The following is a 19,362-nucleotide window of genomic DNA, read 5'->3' as shown; positions in this document are numbered from 1 at the left end:
TCTCTGCTACATTACTCTTGCTTCTTAGGAGACCCGGGAGAAAAATCTGACATTTTTGCTTACTGGAACATTGTAAAAGCTTAAAAACCAGAGATTAGTGTTGTTCACGGTGCCATAACAAATTATTGACTTTCATGGGCAATTTCAGTACAAAGTACAACATTTAGGAAAGTCAACAATAGTTGTTTGTGAACAATTCCGCTGTTATGCTGTTACCAAAGATATTTCATAGTGCATCAAATATGATCCCCAAGGTGCCATTTTACAACAAACGCAATCCTATCAAACATATCGGAACCCCCTGCAATTGCCGATAAAACTTTCTGTAAAATATGCAAATAGGCCATCACTCTGAAAAGAAGATGGCTAGGTTAATTAGTGGGTTTCCCACGGTCGGAAATTACATGGGGTAACAGACTTTCAGTGATGGGTAAATGTAGGGGACCATCTCAACTGTAGGGTTCAATTTCAGTACATGCTGTTTAAAGCAAAAATTCCAAACATCAACCATCTGTGATAACTTTAAGGGGTGGGGCCAAGGAGACACTCCTCCAACGGTGGGCTAGCCGAGACAAGCCTTGCTGGTAGAGGACAACACACTCTGACATGACTATAGGACAAGAGGATATCATTTCCAATAAGACCATGCAAATAACCTGGCTCGAAATGCACCTATAAGGAATTAATTTTTTAAAATAAAAGCGTGTTTGCACTGAACTGCCAACGTGTTGGGTAGGGTGGAGTAAATGGATTCTTAGGCAAAATATACATGCATTAAAGATGCCCATCTGTTCTTACTAAGCAGCAGTACTGCCGAGCAAAGCAGGAATCGTTTTCTGTTATTATGTAATAAATATCTTATGAAATCGCCAAAGAATTGCTTACTACCACAATTCGGCTTCTAATGAACAGTGCACTCTAAAGCGAATCTATGCTTAAGTGCCCTGGCCCACTTCAGCATACGTATAAAGCACAGCGGCATTCATCTGTAGCACTCATGCTATAACAAGATATAGATTTTTTTTTTTTTGTCTTACAAGGGCGTCATCAATTATTGAAAAACCTCCCGAGAAGCGTTTGTTTTACAGGCTGGCCTTCACGTTAAGTGTGGCCAACACCCGTCTGTCCAGACAAGGAGCAGTGGAAGTGTGGAGCTGGGTTGTTGGGTTTTTTTTTTACCGGCGGGTGAAGCTTCACCTATCGGGTGGCTACAGAACCTTCCTGGCTCGGAGTCAATATCTGCATGAGTAAAATTGATCTCTGGTTTTGTGCAGGTGTGAGTGGCAATGAGAGCATCTGACATCACCTCAACCCATGCTTGCACAGAACTGCTTTTTCTCATTGCAGCCCATGGTAAGCCATGTTCCAATTACAATACCATAAAAGAGACAGAGACAGAGAGACAAAGAGACAGACAGGAAGGGAGATAGAGAGGTGGCACTGGAACGCTTCTAAATCTAAGGAACTAAGCGGCAAAAGCACCTAAAGGACACTGATATTTTAAGAGGCCTCAAATCATAAATCCGTGGTCTCCACATCCATATAATATTCTAAACCTGAAGCCAGTGTCCATTACAAGGGTCAAGAAAATCGACTTATAATGGATTTTTACCAGATCACATTCCGGTGGGCCACCTCTTCATTTTCACATGAGGAAATGACATAGGTGTGGAACAGGAAGCCAGTCAGACAGTTACCAGTAGCAACGGTGACAATCCCACTCCCTCTAAAATGTCCAGCCTGCAGAGATTGCCTTGCGCTACACTTGGGAGCCAACATGGCCGCTCTTCACTCAGGCCCAAAAGCCGCTGAAAAGGGCATCAATCACGCACAGCAGACACAAGCGTGGCGTCTTTTTACAGGGTCCACCATATATTCCGACACCTCTGCACAGGTTTAGCTGTACTAATACGCAATTATGTGCGAAGCTGCCTTGAATTGATTAATTAGCAGCACGGCAGGAATGTTGCGGTGAAACAGGTGCTCATTTCCTTCGCGGGCACAGTAATAATGGTCCACTGCTGACAGGAGGAAGAAAGGGAGCCCTTCTGTGAAGTGCAATAGTGAAAACGCAAATTGCCCCCCTTCTGTTGATTCATCAGAAGAAAATTACAAAATGAGCAAAGGCATTTCCCATCACGCGTGCTAACTGAATATGCGGATTTTCTCTCTCACACACACACACACACACACATTAGCACAAAAGCATGGTGAATCTTTTTCCTTTCTCTGTGCCGTCATTCCTTGTCGCTCAACCTTTCCCTAGTGATTACGGCTGGCTCCTATTACACCCAACTGAAGTTGAATTTGAGATCTGAAAGGGCTGTTGCCTCTGAAATATAGAATAAATCATCATCATTATTGGAAACACACACACACACACACACACAATTTACACAATAAACATGCCAAATAGACATCTAATCACACCAATAAATAAAAATAGGAGATACTGACCACTCTGTCTTTTTAAGCTCTTTTTAGCTTCATGTCCTGGTTATGGTAATCCTTAGCACTGTAAATTGGTCTACCTAAAACAAATAGAAAACGAGAGATTACTGAAATTATCGTACAGGAGTTACCGTGTGAAACAGTGTAAACAGAGCAAAAAATCCCTTTATTGACTATACACTTCACATCCAAATCTGATTCACAGTAAAGACTTCCAATGTGTCCATTTTTGGGGGGACCTGTAAACAGGCAGGTCAGCAAATTGGAGCCTCGCTGAGACTGAACAGATGCTGCTGCTTTTTGTAATCACACACATTTCAGTGAGCAAACTCCCTCACGCAAATGTAATTAAACACACAAAACACACTGGGCCCATCTGCAATGCCATTACTGAGTACATCCAAAAGGACTTTAGAGAAACTGTCAGAGAGGCACTGGAATGCATCTAGGTGTCTGGGCCCCTCCCTTCACCAAGAACTGTTATTCATCTTTGGTGCATTGAGGCGTGTCTAGCCTCTCTGTTGCCTTGTCAACCACATCTCTCTTCCCTCTCCTCTCTCCCCCTGTCTCGCACTCTTTCTCTCCCTCTATCCTTCTCCCTCCATCTCCCTCATCTTCACGAGCCTGCCATCTATTTGCCCAGTCCACAAAGATCAGTCCTCCGGTCTCAGTGGGGGGGAGGGGCATAATCTCCTTGACAACCGAACCAAAATGCAGCCAGCACGATTTCCCCTGCTGAGGTGGCGCACAACTTTTCAGTCCCATCTGAGGTCAGCAGGACCAAACAGACTGCGGAGCTCTGATTTGGCGTGAGGAGGGGTTTTATGACGGGTAGATGACACTCAGAAGTAAGTGTCAGAAGCAGTGGAGCTTTTCAAAAGGCAGTAGTCCCAACTAACCATGGAGGGCCATGGGCGAGCTGCACGGGGCTTCGCCCGGACTAAGGCGAGGCTATTTTAGGGGATAACGGGCGAAGGTTAAGCTAGTGTCCCAGCAGAGCAGCTCGGGTCGCATCCTCTGAGCGACAGCCCGCGCTGAGCGCTTTTTCTTCTAACGTTAGCTCGCCGGCTAACAGCCGCTGAAGGTCACAGCACCTACGAAGCAGCAGGCCTGAGGTCGCCGGAGATTAACAAGTGATAAGGTGAACAAGGCTGCTTAGAGGGAAAGTCGCTTCGAGCAGGCATCTTGTGTGCTGCGAGGGTGTTAGGCGTTAAATGGAGCTGGCCCTCGTGCAAATGTGGACAAAAATGACACTGTTCAACAGCTGAAAACAACAGAGTCAATTCAACAAACAGCCTGACTAAACTTCCCCCAGAGCATAGCAAATGGTTCGCCTACACTAGCTGTGGACTACTGTGGATTTGAGTGTTTTTTATCTTTTTCCTAGGCTCTACATGCGTATCATAGCAATAGGTGTGTTGGTAGGACAGGGAGGCTACTGTATATACTATTTAATGAGAAGTCTTTGATCCTTGCGCACGCAACAAGATCCTGACGCAGAGGCCTACACGTGCCCCAGGAGACAACGGGAAGCCAGCCAAGATTTATAAAAAGATGATTTATCTTACGTGGTTGTGTCACCAGGCTTCTCTCTCTCTCTCTCTCTCTCTCTCTCTCTCTCTCTCTCACACACACACACACGTACACACAGAGTCATATTTGGTTGTTCTACCTGTATAATGAGGTTCTTCTTTACATGATATGGACATATTTAGCCAAATGAACCCTCTACCAGACGGACATTACTGAGAGAGAGAGAGAGAGAGAGAGAGAGAGAGAGAGAGAGAGAGAGAGAGAGAGAGAGAGAGAGAGTAAACTCCTGGTCACACTGACATTGATTTGAGAGCTCATTTAATAATTTTGAGGATTACTTGTCACCATGTACAGCTTCATTAATTTCTTAATTCGTTTTGGACATGACTTTAATCTGCATGCAGACCAATGAGCTCAAGTCAGAGAAGTCACTGAACATCACACAGGATTTATCAACAAGCATCTCACAAACAAGGTCAGAGAGACTTGTCACCACAGAGCAGAAAGAGAGATCACACTGCCTTTTGTGTTAGCTAAGAAATATTCCCATTTCCAGTTTTATTAACTTCTTAGTGTTGCCTATAAAATCAAAGCAGATCAATGTACTATAAATGTGTAACTCTGTGACTCACATATGAACAGATATGAAGGCAGAATTTAGAGAAATGTAAAGGTCCAGTTACAATGTGTTTTTTTTTCTTCTTGCCCACAACAAACTAACACTCTCTCTCTCTCTCTCTCTCTCTCTCTCTCTCTCTCTCTCTCTCTCTCTCTCTCTCCTCACAAGGCATGTGGGTGTGTATGGAAATAAGAGTTTTGGCTGCATTCCCAGAGATTCTGAAAGAAACTCTTTTTTCTTTTTACTTTTCTCCCTTCAATATTCATTAAACCATACGGTGCAAAGATTGATCAGACAAACCCCTTCTTGACCTGCCCTTTTGTTCTAGTTCTCTGGAGACCTTCTGAACCTAAAATAAAATACTCGTCTCTTTGTTAAAATCTTATGTTTAGCAAAGGAAACCTAAGTGAAGTTTGAAAGAAAAAGTTTCTTCACAAAGTTTCTTTATCTTAGTCTAACTACCAAGGTCATTGCAAACAAGGTTTTAATAGCAATCTACTGTATTATTACTTGCTTTATATACCACGTGATCTCTTCTGAAGTGCTTTGTAACATTATTAGACATTTAGTGTCATTTACATGTATAATGGCCTTCAACCATTAATCAACGCCCAGTATGAAGGTTCAGAGGTCAGTCTTTATTTAGCTTTTGTTCTGTTTTCCCATCCTGTTGCTTTGCTTCATGACCTTTTATATGCGCCATCGTCAGAGTAATGGCACTTTATACTGTAATTACTACATCTTATTTTCTAAATTGTGTTCACAAACCAAACACACACTGTACACATACATAAACACACACATTGATGTGTATGTATTAAAAATATACCAGAATATACTGGAGCAGATCTAACTGTAGCCTTTGCTGGTATATTTTCAGTAGCTCTGATTTAGTCCCTGTCTCTGGCAATGGCAGCCAAACCTACTGAGGGCAGATGGGAAGACATCATGAGGCCAGCACCCGTGCGCAGAACATGCCGGAAACATGAAGGGGGAAAAAAAACAACACAGGAAAGAGTATGTGGTAAAAAGGCAGCAGACGAAGAATCCAAAAGAGAGAGAAAAAAGAGTCAAGGATGAACACGGCATTATTCTCAAAAATGGGGATGTTGTCCTTACTGCACTCCAAAAAAAAAAAAAGAATTTAAAGTAGACATTTTTCATTAAAATATTAATTTAATTTAAAATTTACTTACATAAAAGATTAATTAATCAGATCCAAGAGCGATCAAAGGTCAAGCACACTTCAGTCATTTTAAATCTGTATTATAAACAGACATATTGAGATATTCTTATGATTATTATCCTACACAGGCATCATTCCAACGGCACTGCAAATGCACTAAAAATTTAATTCGTCTGACCCTGACCTATTCCACTTCCATTTGAAATGTGCAGTATAATAAGCTTATGCACACAGCAATCAAGGACACATCTGCTGCATGCAGTCTTTCACTTGGCAATTCAGCCTACTGCAAATTAATCGGTATCAGTGGATTTGTTCACTCGTGCCAAATAGTAATATTTTAAAATATATATATAAGCACACCACTACACTACACAGTCACTGGGGTCTCTGAAACAACGCAGATTCGATTTGGCCCAGTCTGTTTGGCACGGTTAGTCCCTCCCGGCTTCCGTGTTCCGTGTTTTCCCTGTCGTGTGTATTTGAGTTCCATGCCGTAGTTTCGTTTTCTCCGCCCTTCGTTTGATTGCTCACACCTGTCCCTCATTTCTACCTTATTAAGTTTGTGTGTTTAAACCCTGTCTGATGGCCTGTGCTTTTTCTGTTCATTATGTTTGGGCTGTGTTTGAAAGCCTTCGTTTACGTTAGCCTGTTTTGTTATCCTAGCCTATGTTATAGCCTGCTTCCTTCGTTTGCCTTCGAGTGTTTGTTTGTTTGTTTATAATGTATTTCCGTAATCTCCGTATTGGCTCTATGACCCTGGACTACTCCAACGACTACGACTCTGGATTTGCCCCTAATAAATCTCGCTCTTCTCCGCACATGCGTCCGCCTCCTCGCCGCTCACCGTTGCACTCTTCTTTTGTTTGTTTGTTTTTTAAGAAAACGCGTTATGAATGCTTCGGCTGACACGCGTCCTTGGAAGAAGCCTTTCCCCTTGGCGTGAGGCTAAACTAGCTGGGGGTGACACTTATTTTAGCCGCCGTATCTCTGGAGCGGACCAGAATGTGGTAATTGGGGGCATCTTAGGCACTGACGGAGCCCTGCTCCTCCTGTCCTCGGGGTTAATATGCCCCGTCCCCGTGGGGTCTCTGACGGGCCGATCGCCGCCATCCCCCAGCGTGAAACCCCACTCCCCCTAAATCCATCCCTGGTTGCCAAAAACACCGCATACTCGCTTGAGATGGAGGGTTGGGGTAAGAGACAAAGGAGGGCAGGAGCGTACTAAACAAGACATGTAGCCAGAGGTATCTCTCAAGCGTGAGAGGGCACGTTCATTTTTAATGTTCTCTCCCTCCCTGATGCACAGCTTGTAATGACGGTCTCTGCCCAAGTTTCCCAGCCATAAAAACGAAGACAAAAAACATTCTAGGTAATGAAGGAAATGTCTACCAACAGTCACGGGTAGCAGAAAGTTTTAGGAGAAAGTACAAGAAAAGGGGGAACTATAAATAGTTTATTTCCCGCACTGGGAATTTGCGAGCGTATATCGTGCACAAAGCCGTTGTAATTCTCCCCGAGTAACAGCCAAGTTTGCTGATGTGTTGCAGGGGTCTTTTTTTCCCAGGGAGCACATTCAGACACCGCGTCGTGTTCGCTAATGGAGGGAATCCAAAACCAGCCGGGTAAATATAAAAAACAGCGCTCGCTTCAGGCACAGAAAGAGTGATGGAAGAATGAGCAGGAATTCAGCTTCTAGTCTATTCACTTAGATTAGCATTTAGTACAGGTGGAACCAGTCACAAGTGGCTAGAGCGCTAGGAACTATTACAATGCCTACAACAAAAGAACAAAGATTATTTGATAAAAATATTTGGGTGGAGGCACAACAGCAATTGAATTACATATACTTTTGATTTGATCATAATTACTTAGATGTTGGGTATTTTTCAGAAAAGATTTTTGTGATGGCCACAAACACGGTAATAGTACTAGAGCACTATTACACTGGGCACGCACGTTCCACACTGGTCTGTCTCTGCCCTGTTTTAACACACCTGGTTCACCTGTGTTGAGTCAGGTGTGGTATTGCAGGCTCCTTTCTAACACATTTTACATTTTTATGAAATGCACCGAAACAGCAACAAACAAACAAATAAAAACCTTTCACCTAACTAAATCCTGTATTATAATCTGAACAATAACTTTAATAATAATCTGTCCCCAATGGTCAGGTTTCTTCCAGGCCTCAGAGAGGTCAACCATAATTTGCACTGGAAAAACATGCTTCTCCGTGCTGTTAAAAAATGGAAGGTAATTCAACAAAGAAGATCATCAGCCTAATGTTTGCGAAGTCACATGTTCTGTATTCTGTCTTCAAGTGTCTCTTCATGACCTTTCATGTGAAGAGCCTGTCCTGAAACACCTCATTTCATATGACATTACTGTCATTTGGCATTACGACACATCTGACAAAGAACGTTACATTAAACCTGACATAATGCGAACTCCAGAATGTTATTAGCATGTAATTTGGATGGTCAAACATCCTTTATATCTTAAACCACTAATATGAAAATATGTTCTAACAGTATGTTGCTCCATTTTTTTAATTAGGTGTTTCCTTTTTGTGATGAGAAATTAATAAATATATTTGTGCCAGTATCTAGTTTGGAGACTTGCTTAACTATAGACACACTGTGAACCATTCAATATGTATAGTACCATTATTCTGTGTAAACAAATCCCTCCAAAAATACTTCTGAAACTACAATTTTTTACATTTTTGTTTTTACATTTTTATAAACAAGGCCTTGAAAAGACAAAATAACTGACAACACTTTCCAATCCAGAGCCATTATACATCACGAAAAAGCCAAAGACGAGGTATTTAGCTTTGGCTCACTCTCTGCGGAGAGCCGGTGAGTCGGAACCAGTCCAGCTGAGAGAAAGCGGTGAATGCTCCATAAATAACATCGGACATCAGACAAAAGCGTGCTCCAACTTCCGCTGCTCTGTAAAGTGATCTGGCCAAGCTCAGATCAACCCTATTAATCTAGCACTATTAGGGATGAGGAGTGGTGATGTCTCATCGGCGGCTCCGCCCCCTGTGGGATGCTGATTTTGCATGCAGCACAAATGGGAAGACTCACCAGGCTAAATGCTTGCTTTGGCGCCAAGAAGGAAATGACACACGTATCAGATTCCCGAGGACACACAATGCATAGTCACGTTGCTTACTCTGCCGACTTCCCGGTTCTTTACCATTTAGCTGCAGTTGGTCTTTCTATACGGTTCTTTGAACCACACCCCCTACACATAATCTACCCTGTTTTAATTGGCCGTCCCATACGCAAAGACTCATTGACATTTTCTATGGATCTACCACTTTGAGATTCATATGTGCTGTAACATGTATCACCCATTACCTGCTACTTATTATTCACACTGGGCCATCTTATCCGATGCCCAGGAGCCTCTGGCTGCCTCTGTCTATGTGCCCAGAATGACAGCAGGTAGGCAGGGCTCTTAGAATCACGATATTGTCCCGCCCGTCACACAGACGACAGGAGCAGTGGATCTCCTTACTTCAGCCGGCATGACTGTGGCCTCATGTTCTCAACCTTGTGTCATTCATCTTGTCTTAATCGTGGCTCAGTAACGAGCGATCCAATCTGAGAATAACCTCCACTGTGGCTAACATCAATCATCACACTCCGGTCTGGTCCACACGGCCTGCCATTAGCATATCTCAGCTTGGCAGGCTTCCTCGCTTCGGGTTCACACAGTGTGACTCAACACCCGGACGGCATACATATTCAAGCTCACATCACCGGATCAAAGCCCAAACTATCTGCATTCCGAACCGGACCTGCTCCGGATATAGCATTATGCATGTCAATTTGGACAAATTAGAATGGAATCAGAAATGCCTTGAGTAGCCCTGTGAAGGAAAGAGAAAAAGAATGACCTCCGGATGTAGTAATTAACCCCACGTTAAAAGGTCCATGCCTGTGTTTGAGGGAGACTTGTAAACCAGGTACTTCATGAACCCTACACACACACCCCCACCCCCCACACACACACACACACATCCTGGAACGCCGTGACTTGCCTTAAACAAACCTGTCTCTGTGCCTTCACCACACTTTAATGCATATTCAATCACCGTTTGTTGTTGTATTCGATCACCACATGCTGCGCTGCCATGATTAAGCTACTATTCCAAAAGTGAAGTGAATGTCTTGTCATTTCTCACCATCCAGAACCTGGTTTGAACCAAACAATTATCAAAAGTACTGAAAACCTTTAACTGACCTAAAGTGGAAAATATACTTATTGATTATTCGTTGGTTTTTTTTTTTCATTGTACGCATATATTTATTTAAATGTGTTTCTTCTCTTTCACAGTCCACATAAGTGCTCCCAGAGTTCACGATGATTGTGTTAGCTCGTTAGTGCACAGCCACAGTGCCTGAGCTTATTAGCTGTCCAGGTAACTCGGCCAGATGGTTCTGTCCCCGACACTGTAGAGGATCCTGCACATATGACACTACAACTGATATGACAATGATGGTTGTGGATTTCTTAGTCCCGCTTTTCCATGATATGATTTTGGAACTACAAATAAGGGCTAGGTTAGGCTAATTGTAAGACTAGTACACAATCTGAGAAGTAGGCTACACTGCCTTGTGCCTGCTAGGTAGCTGTGGCATTTCAGTTTCATCATCTTATTCCAGCATAAATGCTGAAGGCATCTTTTCCCGTCCTGTGTGGCTTCTTGTCTTCCAAGTCTTCAGAAGTTATGTGGTCAGCAAAGATTTTCATCATCATGTTCAAGACAAAATTGGGCCTAACACCATTACTTCATGGAGAGCAAACGAAAGCAAGCACACCGGTACAGCTGTTGAATCAGGAGCTGGGGCAGCATAGGCTGTATTTTTAGACAGTTGCCATGTGACATTCTCTTGATGTTGTATTACAGTAAGCGCACTGCTTCCGGAGTTTGTGCCAGGATCTGGTTGCACTGCCTAGACAAAGATCTTGAATCTCAACGGGAATTAAGAAGACTGCTAAGAGGCACAGACCTAATTTAGAAAAGAAAATAGCGCAACTGCAAGCTGACACATAAATAATAAGAAATGTTATTTACTGTGTCCACATAAGTCTTATATAAGGTCTTTAACACAGGGATCAGTCTTTCTGATGAGCACTGATGACCAATGACAAAGTATTGATCCCACTGATTGATAAGTTCCAGGGTGAGCTGAATGAAGCATCTGCATGACAAAGGAAAAATCAATATGAAAGAGCAAATGAGGAGAGGAAGGACAGAATCACTGACCGTTCACACCCCAGGAAGTGAATGGAAGTGTATGTGCCGAGGTTATCCGTTCCTGAGCCAGTCAGGGGTCACCCATATGGGTCAGAGATGTTGCATATCAGTCATCTAGAGTCCATTGGTGGAATACTTTCACCTTCCAACAAACAACACATGATACAACACATACAAACGAATGATGCTGTGTCATCAAATTTATGAGCACCCATGTGTTTTTGTTGTTTTGGGTTTTTTAGATTGGCATCATCATCAGTATTATTATTATTATTATTATTATTATTATTATTATTATTATTATTATTAACGATTGCGGAACATAAGAAAAAGTCAGCTTCAGTGACTGTTTAAACTCCAGCCATTTGTGATTTGTCGTTAACTGAACACAAAAGAAAATTAATCAACATAACTTTTACTTAACATATATAAAGATAGGAAACAAACAGCCTTCCGTAGCCATCAAAACAAATCGCGTGTTCGCACTGAAAATCTGCCGTGCTGACCATAACCAAAGCAACATGAAACATAGGTTACGTTATTCAAAATCAACAGAGCTGTTAGCACTCAAACTGCATCGTGCGCGTTGGTGAAAGAAAAGAACGACATGAATCGCATCAGAAAGATATCAAATAAATGGATGTCTGTTTCCAGTCACAAACTGCAAGGGAATAAGGTAAAAGGGCCAAAACACACCCAGGGTAGGAACACAAGACATGGCACATCTTTTAAGCCTTTAATTAAACGCAGACGCTGATGCTGGCAATGGCGTTCACTCGATTTGAATCATTAAAATGGGTGAGGTGAAGAAAAAGTGATTCTTGATAAATTGCAATGTAATCATCATATTTTAAAATACACCAGTAATCTAATTACTGTCCTTTTTGTAACTAATGGGATTACACTTTTTTGAATCCTGATTACGGGCGTGTGCTCCTTGAGAGTCAAAATCGCAGTTAGACCGATAAAATATCGGCATAGACCCGGCGGCTCGTTGCTACCACCTTGTTCCACCAGCGCCGCCATGCGATCTACGGGAGCACAGCGGGTGATCCAAAGAGCGCCAAAGCATCTTTCTGATCATATCTTTGCCATTCGTTTGCCATTCGTTCAGAGGATTCGTTTCAGGGGTCAGCACACACGTTTAAGGAATAATTATGGAACAGAAGGTCCTGAAAACAGGAAGGAAGCTCTTCTTATTGTTCTGATGCAGTACAGACATTCGGGTAGCCAAGCCTCGGCACATCGGCACATCAAGAGAAAATTGTAGTTCCGTTCGAAGAGCGGTCCAAATCAGGCATGATCCAAACAGTACAAACTAATTGGGGTACAAATTAAACTCTAGAAGCTCAGCGTTGGCGCGTTCAGAACTTGACAGAGATTGTGTCAAGATAGAGGTGGCGTGACTGCAAAAAAAGGGCATTAAAGCAATTAGCCTCATTCCAGTTCGTGGAGGTGAGATCACCCTTTCATTCCGTTACAGAAATTAAAACGAAAAGGAAGGAGTCCCGGATGATACTCTCTTTCAAAGTCGATATTTTTATGTTTTTATATCCCACTCTTTTTTATGATGACAATAATATGAATATCAGTAAACTGAAAAAAAATATATCTGACCAAAATAAAGTCTTGTAGCTGCATGAAATATTGTACAGGATGCTGAGCGATTCAACCTGCACTCGCAAATGCACTGGATGGAGTTGCCTGTGGGAAAGCTCTAAAATAAGACCCTCCAATTCAGCATGTTTGCCTTTTCCTGTTCAACTCGGAACAGAGGCAGCCATCTTGTTGCTATCTCTCCCACCATCTCTCTGTACTGTCAGTCAAATTACTCCAGACACTCCACTCAGCCAATCAGATTACTCGGCTGCAGGGGCCAGGATGGCAACGGGTGACCTGACACAGCCAAGGTGGGTGCCATCTTCAGCTTCTCCATCAACACACAAATGAGGAATAAAGATGACTGTGCGTAAACTGTGGCATAATTAAGTTATGAGGCAGGCTATTAAAACAAAATGCGTGACTGGCTGGCACTATACCATGAATTGTCAGGCACATTTTTATTCTCAACCAGAGGACACTGTGTCACAAATGCATATGCAAAAAGATACTAATCGATTCAGTGTTCCAAATATTAAGGGGAAAGGGAGCAATTAATGTTTTCTTGCAGTGCAGCTGCAAAGGGGAAAAAAAACCAACGCTAAATGTCACCAGCAGCGAGTGAATGCTAGTGTGTTTCAGCTATCAAAAAAAAATGAGAATTAGCTCTTAGTCTTTGGTTGGAGTAAGCTGTTCCTAAAACAAGGGCCCCCATTAGTGGTCAGTCTTTTTGGGGTGCAGTATTCATTTTTTTAAATCCCATCGGCATGGAACGAAAACACCAAGATAAATAAACAGCAGAAATCCTGCACAAAATGTCCACCCATACAGTTCAAATATCCATTCCTCAAGTAAGGTGTCAAAGAAAGCAAAGAAATTAAACATCTTACAGTAATGACTTTTACATCAGACCATATCACGCAAATAATGCTTAGAATCTCAGCTTCTGCACAACTCTCATACAGAATTAAATGTTGATGGAGGAGCCGCCTGGTAAGACAGAATCAAAGGGGCCACGCATTTCAAGGAGCCGTGTTCACTTCTACAAGATTAGCCGCTCCAGAGGTCTGTCCTATTTTAATAGCTGTGACTGGCTCCAAGCTTGCTTACAGTATTGAAATATTTTCCTCATGCTCCTTGTGTTTCTTACTAGATTTTGAGGGCACTGTAGAGTCAAACTCTGCTTCCTCAGACGTCTCTCTTACCCTCCTTGATGAGGGATACGGTTACAGTGTTTCATAGCAGCTCCAGCTCCAGAAGGTTACATTTTATTCACACTTATAACTCACACTTATAAGATTCATTTCTGGATTGAAACCAGGGGTGTAGCGCATGCATATTTGAGCTCATTTAAACTAAATAATTAGTGAGTGGGGTCTCCCGCCCCCTAAAATATTCCTTAATTACAAACTTGATATGTAAAATAACTTTAGTTTTAAAACTGCCGTCATGGAGGAATTAAAAACACCTTCAACACAAGTGCTTTGACTCATTGATTAATCACTCAACAAGGTTACAGTGGTAACTAAGAGTTAAGGAGCAAACACAGGAAACAGGTAATTGAACCAGACAGTTCCCCATGATGGAGAAACTGTCAGAGCGAACGAGAGACAGAGACGGAGGAAAACAGAGTGAGGAAACCCAATCAATTGACTCACACTTGGAGTGTGCAATTAAGTGGCATTTCCCAGTACGCGACCACGGATGAGTTCATCTCAGCATGGAAACCCACATTTCTCCCGCTCCATCTTCAACACTGCAGTCCACATGAGACACATCTCATTAACCTCCTCGTTTCAATGTCTTATACTGGAGACCTGTCAGTCACAAGGCCTCTGATGACATCACCATTCAGGTCGAGTGAAGTATTTGCACCTGCTCGGTTGTACAGTTTCCCTTTGCATACTGTAGCCCAATTTTCATCCTGTTCTCAAATATGGGTTTGGGGATCTGTCATTTGTGACTTTCAACATGAAAGGTATGTGGAACAAAAACCTTAAGAGACAATTTGACCAGATACTTTCAAAAGTGAGTTGAAATGTAAAACGGTAACTGGCTTCGATGTCTTTCATTTTTAACCATGCAAACATATGGTCAAATGTTTGCTCTTTTAAATTTAGGATTAAATCACTATACACAAGGACATTAGTATTTAACGTCATCAGCGTGGTTACGGATTTACATGCCTCATATTGAGATTTGATTAAATCCCCCCTTTGAACTATTAGCATCCAAATGTCAAAGTTTTGGGTCCATAGTCCAACCTTATCCTTACACCAACAGTGGTCTCATTATGGTTATACGGATTGCACAAACAGGAAGTATCTATGTGCGGTTGAGGCTATTAGGAGACTCTGACAGGATGCTCACCCACGCTCAGACCACAAATAGTCCGCTGAAGACATCATGAAAAGCCCGAGAGATCCGGCCTTGCGCTACGCCGCTTCAAATGAGTAATCGCGAAAGGTGCAGGGAAAATAGAGCGGGGATGCAGGAAAAGCGTCCGAGCGTGAGTGTCGAGAGAGGGCCGCCATTTCTGAAGCTCGGAGAAGCCTGGCGCGCTTGACTTTAGAAAGGTTGGTGTAGCGCGCGCACGCACACGACAGCAACTCGTAGAAAAGAAGTCACGTTTCGATTATCCTGCAAGTAAATAACTTGCAATAGAAATAAGTAAGACAACTGAACTGTCAACTATTTTTGTGCGAATTATATCATTAGTAAATTCGACATTTATTTATTTATTGCTGCAGGATAATGTGAAACAACTTATTTATCTCCACTGAGATAAATACTATTCACTAGTTCAGTATTAAGAACTTATTCAATTTGTTATTACTGATAAAAATCATACCTGCACCAAAACCTATTGCAGAAGCTAATAATAATATGCCGGGTCCTTGGTGTTACAATATCCTTCCTAAATATAAGACTCCCCCTCACACAGCTGAACGATCCATTAAGATACCTATTGCCGACTATTTCACTGTTAAATAATCCCAGTGACAAGTATAATTCACATTTTGCTTTAAAGCAGTCGTGACAGAACCTTTTAAGGAAAAGTAACGGCAAACCTAGGGCGGATAGAGCTGGATCTTTTCAAAACCATAATCGGGGCGAGTGGATGGGGGGGGGGGGGGTGTAGAGCAGAAGTTAATGGAGTCTAAAATGAATTGAAATTAGAACAAAGGGGCATATGATGGCAACCAGTCATAACTGAAGCGGTCCCCCACGTACTCTAAAGCGAACAATGGGACAGTGCGAGGTTCTGCTGGATGGCAAAAGAACCGAATGTGACCAGCAACAACGACAGCATCCCTTATGCACATCCTGCATAAAGCACATTATCAACAAAGTAGGCAAAATGATATTCATCAGATTCATGTACCCCATAGACTAGCCAACGCTTGTAGCCTAAAGGGTATTTGTTTCCAATTGTCCAGTTTAATCTCCTCTTCAGTCGTGCATCCACAAAGCAGCAGTTTTTGTAAATTATGTGGTGAAGATTATCGCTAGGTTAGGGTAGGACATATCAACCATATTAGTACAGGCTAAACGAAAAAGGTTGCATTTCTTTCTCTCTTTTTTTGTAGAATGTGGAAAGGCCGTTTACCTTTATCGTTCCGTTTACGGCGATGGGCAAATTCATGTGGGCTTGCGCTTCATATTCCACGATCAGCTATGGACTGTAATTCCGTGTATTCGGACACCTCCAACACCTCCGGCCAGTCCGTCGTGACCGCTCGGGGAAAGATTAAACGTTGGAAAGGTATAGCCTACCTCTTCGCGATCTCCCTCAAACACCGTTATCTCCGCGCCCCCATTTCCAGAAGTCTCCGTTGGTTTGTGCGGTGAGGAGAAGAATGGTGGTTGATGTCATCGATACTCTCCGGAAAGGCAGCCTCTCCTCCTTGGTACCCCCCCATCACACATCCCGACGCGAGCCCTCCCTCCTCCCTCCTCCCTCCCTTGCGTGACGTGACAGAAGGCGCGCTCTCCAGCAGCAACAGCATCCTAGCAGGCGAACTAGTTTAATTAATTCCGCAGAGAGCAGAGGGACGATGAGGGTTTGCTTTTGCCCGCTGTTGAGGGTTTGCTTTTTGCCCCACTTCGTGCGGGTTGCAGGTGTATACGGGACGTAGATTCGGAAGACGGCGCGTGCGGTGTTTTCATAAAGCGCTTACTCCGCACGTGCCGTTTTTCTCCAAATATTCTTTCGGAGAATAATTACATTAGCGGCCGTATCATCTTTCGCTCTATATTAACTTACCCCGCAACAATAGATATGACCCAGTCCTGGAGACTCACCATCTGCACAAGCGTTGTTCCTGCTTTAAGGCACCTGATATAATTTGCCGGAATAATAACTAGGCCTAATAGTCTCATGAAGTGAACCAGGTAGTATACAGTTCTAAACACATATAGGATAGTTTATCCTGAAGACGGTGACAGAGAACCGAATGTGGTATCTGAATACAGTTTGTACTAGAACGTGAACACTAAGAAAAGTTGAGTAAAAGCCAAATATAGAAATGAGTTCTTCTTTGCCTGCCACTCCTGCTCCTTGAGAGCTATATCATCATGGTTTCATAGTAAGGAGTTATATAGCTCGCCTTATTTCGCTTGATGGAACGAGTTAGATGGAGCTGGATCCTAACCGTTTGTGGGCTTACAGCATCTGAAACAGGGATAGGTATACAGATCTGAAGAAATTTGTTCAAGATGCATTCTGAAGTTGTAGTGTTGCGCACTGCATTACAGTTCAATTAACCAAAATCCAGCTGGGTGAAGGGTGCAGAACAATCTTTTACTGTTTTAATTTTGGCAACTGGAAATCTTTTTCGTGCCTCTTTTATTCAGGTCACGTATGCACTCTATCTATTTGAGGTTTTAACATAAACCCAAATATCCACTGCACACTAAGCTAAGCATATCTGAGCTCTACCCATGTTGAACATCACCTCTGTGGTCAGAGAATAGAGTAGCAAACAGCAGAGTAAAACTCAGACAAACGAGTACACTGATTTACTTTGGGCTTAACTGTTAAGTGCAAATTATGGTAGCGTGAGTTTTAGCCCACCACCCTGGATGGTTTCAAAAATGATTGAAAAGGATTCCTGCAGTTATGATTAAAATTAGGCCTATACGAATGCTGAGAAGATGGTACGGTGATTCTGTAACTTAGCCTGAAAGGAGACGGATGAAATGTGACCTCTGGCAGGGAAGAGGTCTCAGGCTGATCTCAGAAAATTTACTGCTGTTTCCTACATAAAGGATCAAAACCTGCTTAAGAACCACCGAGTTCCCCTGAGAAAGCCAAAAGAACGCCTAGATGTAATTAATATTTCATACGTGAGACTCGAAGCAGAAGAAGCCGTGAGAATGACACTGAGTAAATGCCACAAACATAACCATCTTCATGGTTTTTTTTGTTTGTTTGTTTTGTTTTTTTTAGAAATGGATTAGAGCAGATTGTTCACGTGTTCAAACTCTCCACCTGGTTTCCCTATCTGACCCAGTGTGAAAGTTGCCTCACTCTTCACTCAGATTGCATCACACGATCCATATTTGCTTTCTGGGGTAAAAGGAACACGTGTACCAATTTGGCCCAGTGAACACAGAAACAAAGGAAGATATGTCGTCAAGCTAATGGCCAAGTATCACTCAGCGACAAGGACAGCGGGCAAGGCTGTTCCAAGAACTATAATCTACTGCCCCCTTGTGGCCGTAGCATTAACCTTTTCATCTGACGGTGGAAAGAAATCTTTGTCTGCTGCTGCTAAACACGTTTTGCAAGGCTGCTGAATGCTTAGCGGGTTTACAGCACAAACCGGCTGAGGTGTGACAGCCATCAAAACAATACAAGTGCGGTAGCTGGTGTGACTGCGGTTATAAGAGACTGCAGGAGCGAGCAGCTGATGTCATGATGGAGTCCTGTTTTCTGTCTCATCTGCTGAGCTTTTGAAACAGGGGAGCTGAAGAGGCTACAGGGCATTCATCGCTGTAGCACTGCTGGATGATGTCTTAGTAAAAACTGAAACATATATATCAATAAAATCCAATACATTTCTAGTCCAAACTCAGAGGTTTAGAAAGAATCTAACCATCTGCCACCACCCTGGACTGTAAGACAAAAATCATTATCGGTACAGTATTAAAACTCATGATCACATCTGGCTTTGACAGACATTTATAAGTTTCAGAATAATGAGAAACTATATTCCAATTAATCTTTGAACAGTAATCAGTGAATCTTGTCACAGGGAGGGGACATGTGTAAGAGAAGACACGAATCCTGCTAGCACCTGTTTGGTTGGAGCTAGGTCAACACTCCATCCAAACATCAGCCAATGGGGAGAGCGAGAAAAACACACTACCAGTTAAAATTTATTTTACCTGTATACCTGACTGATTAATTTACACTGCTCAAAAATAAGTATGTAGACCTAATCATCACAGTATAATGCCAAGTCAATTAAACCTCAGGGATATCAATCTGTCTGGTTAGGAAGCACAAGTCATTGTGAATGAATTTCGCCTGCTTTGCCGCAAATGAAAGTAACAGCAGGTGCACTAGAGAGGCAACAGCAAGCAAACCCCCCCAAAAAAGGAGTGGGTCCACAGCTTACTCTTTCCTCATCGTTCCTGATTCTTCTCTACAGTACTGAAGATTTGCATTTTGCTAGTGCCCTAGTCAGTACT

General features: G+C 42.6%; 1 protein-coding gene and 1 long non-coding RNA gene across 14 annotated transcripts in view; one reads left to right on the top strand and one right to left on the bottom strand.

The window, feature by feature from the left end:
- Positions 1 to 16,570, bottom strand: part of ptprsb (protein tyrosine phosphatase receptor type Sb) — an 80,093-nt gene extending 63,523 nt beyond the window's left edge. For 9 of the 12 annotated variants that reach the window (XM_081722498.1, XM_081722504.1, XM_081722502.1 and 6 more), the window contains exons 1-2: positions 16,274 to 16,570; positions 2,458 to 2,531 (exon numbers count right to left, since the gene is read on the bottom strand). The gene's annotated coding sequence lies outside the window, so the exon portion shown is untranslated. The remainder of the gene's footprint in view (positions 1 to 2,457; positions 2,532 to 16,273) is intronic. The other 3 variants (XM_081722499.1, XM_081722500.1, XM_081722501.1) reach the window with 3 other exon arrangements.
- Positions 14,994 to 19,362, top strand: part of LOC118241684 (uncharacterized) — a 28,786-nt gene continuing 24,417 nt past the window's right edge. The window contains exon 1 of one of the 2 annotated variants that reach the window (XR_014125771.1): positions 14,994 to 15,239. This is a non-coding gene — a long non-coding RNA (uncharacterized LOC118241684). The remainder of the gene's footprint in view (positions 15,240 to 19,362) is intronic. The other variant, XR_014125770.1, reaches the window with a different exon arrangement.

This window comes from Electrophorus electricus, chromosome 11 (genome assembly GCF_041902795.1).
Source record: "Electrophorus electricus isolate QZ-2024a chromosome 11, ASM4190279v1, whole genome shotgun sequence".
Lineage (NCBI taxonomy): Eukaryota > Metazoa > Chordata > Actinopteri > Gymnotiformes > Gymnotidae > Electrophorus > Electrophorus electricus.
Note: the sequence above shows the minus strand (reverse complement) of the source record. Positions and strands in the feature narration are given on the sequence as shown.